The sequence below is a fragment of the Oryza sativa genome, chromosome 8, assembly GCF_034140825.1.
Source record: "Oryza sativa Japonica Group chromosome 8, ASM3414082v1".
In the NCBI taxonomy this organism is placed as follows: Eukaryota; Viridiplantae; Streptophyta; class Magnoliopsida; order Poales; family Poaceae; genus Oryza; species Oryza sativa.
This window is the reverse complement of record NC_089042.1, coordinates 6,438,670-6,446,669: the sequence shown is the minus strand read 5'-3', so window position 1 is coordinate 6,446,669 and position 8,000 is coordinate 6,438,670. Positions and strand designations below refer to the sequence as shown.

At 44.5% G+C, this 8,000-nt stretch overlaps 1 non-coding gene across 1 annotated transcript; it reads right to left on the bottom strand.

The window, feature by feature from the left end:
• Positions 1-4,786: 4,786 nt before the first annotated feature.
• LOC112936255 (small nucleolar RNA R71) lies at positions 4,787-4,893 on the bottom strand. Its single transcript, XR_003238382.1, has one exon. It is a non-coding gene; the product is annotated as a small nucleolar RNA R71 (small nucleolar RNA).
• Positions 4,894-8,000: the final 3,107 nt, after the last annotated feature.

The window sequence follows — 8,000 nt, the reverse complement described above, 5'->3', positions numbered from 1 at the left end:
AACTATGTTCCTCAAATGATTCTCTTGATCACTCAAAGTGTATAGATATTTTATTCCTCACGAAAGATAATGCCCTATTTGAATCCTACTCTAAGGTTGAATATGTGGAGCTTGGTTGGGATCAAATGAGGCATACTTGTATTCTCATAAATTACTAAGTCAAAAATCTAGACTAAAGCAGATAGCAAATCATACTTAGATCAAGATCATGCAAAGTGTGTGGAATGTGTGGTGGAAAATAAAATTTGGATAAAGAAAATGCTTCTCCTTTGTGCTTATACTTCTCCTCCAAATTATCCTTTGTTTTTCATGGAGAGGGTATGGCTATATATTTTCATCACGCTCCATATTTTGATAGAGCAAGACTTTATTCATCATTTTTTTATAGCCACACCTTTCTCTCCCTTTTTCTTTTCTTTTTGCAAAAGATTTTTCTTTGGAGAAGAATGCATGAATGGAGAGCTTTATTTGTCGATGATGACATGGATATGAGTGAGATGAATGCTAACTTCCAGTGTAGAAGCTTAGCATGTGTGCATATGTGGGTGTATGATCTTGTTCATAAAGTATGAAAGATATCTACACAAGTCACAAAATTTGACAAAGTTCAATGGAACTACAAGTAACCAAATATTATATAAGGTTTTCAAGTGCAAATTATATTTGGCTGTGGTAGGAATAAATATATCAAATGAGGAACTTTGAAATTTATCATTTTGAAAAACAAATCATCCAAAATTTAAATCAAGCTTGGATCAAGATTTAAGCAACTCTATTTCACTATATCATATCTCACAACAGCTTAGGCTTAAATCACGCAGTGTGCAACTCACATCTCTCAGGTTCCCGGATAATGGTTGGCTAATCATTATTTAAAACTTGAGAGAGTACTTAACTATGTACAGATACATTAGAGATATAAAGCAGAGCAAATATTCATCATTTCAATGTGGAGAACTAGGTTTTCTTACCTAGCATGGTAAAATCTATCCTATATTTTTGGTATTTTCTATTTTGCAAATTTTTATGTTTTTGAGTTATAAATGCAAATGCAAGAATTGAAACATGCAAGAAAGGAAATATGCAAGATAAATGCAGATACAAGTCACCTTTGCGGGGGAGAGACTTCTCCCCCCAAGCTTGCTCCTTGCTCATGGTCCAGAGTAAGCATTGAATCCTTGATGGCGGAAGTAGGCTTGCAGATCAGCTTGTTGTTGTTGCATCATATTGTTGATATTTGAGAACTGTGCATCAACACTTTGCTGCTACTCCTGCGCCTGGATCACGTGTCCTTCGAGGGACTGTTGTCCCAGCGAGAGGAACTCGAGCACCACCAGCTGGAGGTTGGAGGCACGCCACTTGAGCCTGCTGAGTTGGTGTGCCCCCAGCGCACCTCATGAGGCATCTGCCACTAGGAACTGCCGGCACTCGGCTAGGCAGATCCTCCAGTGCTATGACGTAGGGCTTGGGCCCAGCCGGAGGCATCTCTAGCTGATTTCCAGCCACTCTCATAAGCATGACCGGGTGGTGAGTACGTTGAATCCTCCTGTTCATCTGCTGCCATTCTGCGGTTACTCCTATGTGTCGCACCTGCACGGGATTCCTCTATCGTCTGCAGGGGAATGGTTAGTGCATAACAGTTATACAAATGATACCCCGGGTTAGGTAACAGGATTTCATTTCTACAACCGGGTTGGAAGAATACTAAGGTCACATCTGCTCCATGTTTCAAAGTATGACCTTGCACTAGTTATGATTCATTTATATAAACACGAGAGACTGAGATATAAGCAATTTGATCATTTGTAATAACCCCAAGCCCTCTTGCTATACAAGTGATCAAAGAAGTGCATTTTATAGGAGCGGAGACCTCTATGCTCTCTACCCACTGCCTAATCATGGGTTGCACAGGAGAAACTCTAATCTAATGAACCATGGCATATATAATAATCATCTCATTATCATGAACAGGTCTAGGATCTCCTCTAGGAAACAAAGTCATGGCAATCCATTTATGTATAAGTCTAAGAGTTGGATTATGGATGTCATTGGTTCTGGGTTTCAACCCATTGTTTTCCAGATAACACCAAAATCCACATCCATACCTGTTTTCCGGAGTAGCTCAGGATCGTATGCTCGGGTGTGAGCGAACGATCGGTTCTTCAACATCTGGTAGGTTTGCTTCTCTCGTCTGTCGACGAGGTCGAGGTCGTCATCTGTCAGGAGCTGTGGAACATCGTCCGTGTCCTCCATCGACATGTCGGCGGACGAACGATCACTCGCATTATCGGATCGGGAGCCAGATCCCTTAAGCAAGCGAGAGAGCCGTCTCCTCATGACTGCACAAAAGCAAGGATACAAAGCGAACTCGAGCGGGGGTTAGTACGAGATAAAATACCCGCCGGTTAGCTTTGTACCAACAGCGACTTGCAAATGTAGCGAATAAAGGATTTTAAATATAAGACGAGCTTGCACCAGCCTGGAATGAATTTGAGAGCAAAATAGAAATTGAGAAGGAGTTAAAAATTGAGTTGGCAATGAGATGAACTCCTTCTACCGGCCATCCCCTTCTTATAGTGCACCTCCAACGGCTATAATTGTGACACGGACCCACTAACCATTGGTGTGCAAAAGAAGGGAGGTGACTATTGCCTGTTGACGGTCGTCATCGATCAGTTACATCCGTCAATATTACCGGAATAAATGAAGAACTAGTTATGCTTGCAATGCATTTAGTGTCATAATAAAATAAAAACCACTAGCACTTGGTTCACTAACCCTTTGCAGAGAATGAGCCATAAATGGAGAAGAATCGGCATCAAAACAAGCGAATAATCAATCGGACGATGTCGAGAAACAGAATTGTGTGTAGATGGGCCAGAAACTCAGAATTGACACGATCAATTTGGGCCAAAATTCACAAGTCTACAAAGAGCAGAAGCAAAGGAGCCCGCCAGCCGAAAATGGGCTGGTTTGGCCTAGCCCAGGGTTCGGCCGAACCTCCCTCACGGCCGTTCGATCCAAGTGGACGGCTTGGATCACTCCCCAATGACGGTTAGAGGGCAATCCTGACAATTCCAACTGCCATAACCGTCATTGGCAGCCTATTTAAGGCATTCACTCCCTCCATTTCTTCACACACTCCAAGCATCGAAGCTCTCACTCTCTCTCAAGTTTAGTTTAGTGTTCTTAAGCTAGTGGAGTAGGAATAGAATAGTAGTCGGAGTCTGGAAGTCTTTGGAAGAGTTCGGGTATGGCCTCTAGTAGCTTTCCTTTCTTCTTTTGCAAGACTAGTATTTAATTTAGAATATTCCTCTATATACGACTCTAGTATTGTAATATTTTCCGAATATATGAATACCAGCTTTACAATATGTCCGAGATATTATGATTATACTGCTAGCTTTTCTAGGAGATGCATTGGTACGGGTATAATGTTTGCATATGCAATTACTCTATGTCATGACGATGATATTAGAGTAGTATCTGGTAGTTTAGACGTGGTGTCTAGATTACTAGGTATCATTATTTGGGGTTATATGCTGCGGATGAGAGGTGGGCCGCTGATGGTGACAGCTCGCTACGGGTATTCCTCCTTGCGTGTATATAATCCTAAGTTAATTCCCTGGGGAGGGTACTCCTCCGTATTTAGCCCTGGTTGTATGGTCATGACGGGCTGTCGTAAGGAACTCGGCGGTCAGGGGTGGCTTCTCGAAGTACCAGGAGGGCATCAGAAAGGGGGTAATAGCTAGTTAATCATATATTTAGGATGTATGTACACTATGTATACTAGAAGTATAGGAATAGATTCTTTTCTATATTCTTTCCACTTAGCTTAGAGATTTAATATAGGAATGAGTAGCTTGAGCTTGTGTGTCATTCTACCCTGGAATTATCTTTACCCCTTCTTAGGCACGACTAGTACAAGTAACATATAAATATTAGTTTAGTTCTCTCTATTATAATCTTCCCACGGGATAAACAAATACGATACCCTTGGAAAACTCTCAGGTGAAATGCTACAATGGTATATCCGTGCGCTTGCGGATAATCTCTGTAACCATAATATACCTTGACTATTTCTGGCGCCACTGCTGGGAATTATATTTCTAGTAATGTCGTTAGGAAATACCAACAAGCATTTCTGGCGCCGTTGCTGGGGAAGATTTATAAGAAGAGATTCCTAAAACTAATATCTTATATTTACCTCTGTATAGTCAATATCCTTTGCAGGTTAACCTTGTTGTTTTCACCCTTTGTTGTGAAAATAGGGTAGTGTATAATTGTTTTTGACCTGCCGGAAAACTTCCAGGAAAATCCATAAGTCTTCTTCTGAAGCATAAAACTGCGGGTTGTTCCCCCGCAGAAGACTCTTCCGACAAAGAAGCCAAACGTACTAGCGCCACCAACTTTCAAGACCATGGCTGACAAGACTCTTCGCGAGTTCGCTGCTCCCTCCTCTAAGAATGTGGCCACTGGGCCGCAGCTCAATTTGGGAGACATGGACTTTGATCTGAAGTCCAGCCTCATTACGATGGCGCAGGCTAGCCCATTCTGTCGCAAGCCGAACGAGGATGCTAATGCACACCTGCAACAATTTCTGGAGATTTGCAGCACGTACACTGTGAAGGGCGTCAGTCCTGATATCGTCAGGCTGAGGCTGTTCCCATTTTCCCTCCTCGGGAAAGCGAAGAAGTGATTCTATGCCAATCGTGCTGTGATAAACTCTTGGGAAAAATGTTCGACAGCATTCTTGTCAAAGTTCTTCCCGATGGGCAAGATTAATGCCCTTCGTGGGTGAATTTCGGGCTTCTAGCAGATGCGGGATGAGTCCATTCCGGAAGCATGGGAACGTTTGCAGGAATACGTGGCCGTCTGTCCTCATCATGGAATGTACGACTGGCTGATCCTGCAAAAGTTTTACAATGGACTCACTCCCACGTCCCGCAACCACCTGGATGCGGCAGCTGGAGGAGCTTTCTTCTCTAAGATGGTCAGAGGAGCCATCGACCTCATAGAGAAGATAGTCTCTAACATGGGTTGGAGCGAGGAACGGCTCCAATCCCGTCAGCGAGGAATGCACACTGCCAAGGAGACGGAAATACTCGCTGCAAAACTCGACCTCCTAATGAAACGACTTGACGAACACGACAAGAAGCCCCAATGCACCGTCAAGGCCTTGGACTCGCACATCACGTGCTAAGTCTGTGGCAACACGGGACATTCTGGGAATGACTGCCCAGAGACCCATGAAGAGGCGATGTACATGGGTAACAACAACAACAACGGGTACCACCCGCAAGGAGGTCAGGGGTGGAACCAGCCCCGTCCGTATTTCCAAGAAGGCAATAACCAAGCTAACTACTGACGCACTTAATAAAAAGATGGTTGCTAATGACAAGATCTTAGAAAATATAAATGTGAAACTAGATGGCTTTGCTTCCGCATTCCAAAACCAGCTAAGTTTCAATGAAATGATTGAAACCCAGTTGGCACAATTAGCTGCTCTAGTTCCTACAAATGAATCTGGGAGGATTCCGGGGCAACCCGAACCCTCCATAGAAAATGTTAAGGCGATCACGACGAGGGGAGGTAAGTCCACTTGCGATCCGCCATACCCTAACAATGCAGGTACTAGCAGCAACAGCAGGGAAACACCGTCTGACGCAGCGGCTGAAGAAGAAATTCAGCCAGAAAAGACCGTGCCGCAGCATTACTGCGACACGAGGTTGCTGCCATTCCCCCAGAGGATGAGGAAGCCGTCAGTGGACGAGCAGTTCGCTCGTTTCATTGAGGTGATCTAGAAGATTCACATCAACGTCCGTTGTTGGACGCTATGCAAGTGCCAACATATGCACGTTATCTCAAAGACATCCTCAACAACAAGTGACCACTACCGACGACCGAGGTGGTCAAGCTGACAGAGGAATGCAGCAACGCGATCCTCCACAAACTCCCGGAGAAGAAGAAAGATTCGGGGTGTCCCACAATCACTTGCTCAATCTAGACACAAAAATTCGACCAGGCACTCTGCGACCTTGGGGCAAGTGTAAGCGTCATGCCCAAGGACGTCTTCGACAAACTCAACTTTACGGTGTTGGCACCAACACCGATGCGCCTTCAGCTGGCTGACTCGTCGGTCCGCTACCTAGCCGGGATAGCAGAAGACGTGCCGGTAAAGATACGGGATTGCTTTATCCCGGTCGATTTCGTGGTGCTGGACATGGACACCGGTAAGGAGACTCCGCTCATCCTGGGCGTCCATTCCTGAGTACCGCAGAGGCAAACATTGATGTCGGAACAAGAAGCATCCGTTTCCACATCAATGGAAAGGAGGAGAAGTTCGAGTTCCAGCCGAGGACGAAACAATGCTCCATGGTCCGGTTAAAGTACGGGCCAGCCCCGTAGAATATTCAGACGGTCGAAGTGGAGCCACCCAAAATGGACAGCCTCATCGCTTTCATGAAGAAATCTCTGGAGATACAACCTTCCAGGATGAGGTCCCGTTATTGGAAGACACCGGCCTAGAAGGAAGAGAAACCGGCTCAAAAGAAGCCGCCGCCCATACCAAGGACAAATAAGGTATGGTGGCTGAAACAGAAGACGCCCGCTCCATCACCTCCGGAGACGGGTGAAAAATCCATGAAATGAACGCCGGAGGTACGGTCTTGCACGTCGGACTTGAAATGACGCCGCCCTCGCCAATAGGTAAATTGGTATGTATCCTCATATTTATTTTCACCAATTTGATTTCTGCATCATCAAAGCATGTTTGAATTTCTCAAAATTTGCATTTAGGTTTGAATTTTGAGGCAAATATTCAAAATGAATTTTTCAGAGCAAAATTTTCAATCAAAATTTAGTTTGCCACGACCACACTGGCCGTTGGAACCCAACGGTTAAAAGTGGGGCCGGTTGGGCCCACTAGGGGTTCGGCCGAACCGGCCAGGCAACGGTCGGCCGCCACTTTTGGCAGACCAACGGCTAGTGGGACCCACATGACAGTTTCGACCGTTGTTGGTGCCCTATATAAGCCAACCGGTCGAGAGAGAGGAATCCACCCCATTTCAACTCATTTTCATTTCCTCTCCAACTTTGCTCTCAAAATCCATTTCAAGTTTTGCAAGCTTGTCTCAAAATCAAACACTTTAGTTGCATACACAAGTTGTTTCGTTGAAGCTAACCGGTGGGTAGAACTTCTTGCTATCCTAACCCCCGCCGAGTTAGTCCATTCTTATTTGTGCAGAACGAGGCGATGGTTGTCCCGTCTGTTCAAGAAGGGATCTGGCTCTTCATCGGGAACGACCACCGACATATCGATGGAAGACACCGACATACCGACAAGCCTCTTGACCGACACCAACCTCAACCTTATCGGTGATCAGGAATTACAAGCCTACCATATGCTGAAGGACCGGAAGTTCAGCCACACTCGGGCGTACGATCCGGAACTTCTGAGGAAAACAGGTATGGATAGTGATTTTCATGCCATTTGGAATGCTGTAATTTGGCAGAGATTTGCAGTAGTAGATGAACCAGGTTCTCATTTGCTTAATATACAATTTCTGTGCACTTTGAAAGAATCAGAAGATGGCATATCCTTTCTTTTTTCCGTAAAGAGTATACGCTTTCATGGAAAGGATTAAGTACACTTCTTGGTTTTCACGATAACTGTAAAACCGATCTTCAGAAAGGAATTCCCGGGTTCAAGAAAAACAGATTTTGGGAAGACATTTCTGGTGCTCCAACTTGCAGACGTCCTAGGACAAATGACATCCATAATCCTACACTTAGACTTATGCACAAATGGATTGCTATGACTTTGTGTAGACCCCCATTTTTATAACAGGAATCAATCGTGTAAATAGTACCATTTCCCTGGATCAAGTAGTCTGGTACACACGAATTCATAGCTAAAATACCAAGTGCACATACACGAGTGTCTAATACGAATTATTACATCATAAGCCCGCAGGCATAGTCTTAAATCATCGGACCGA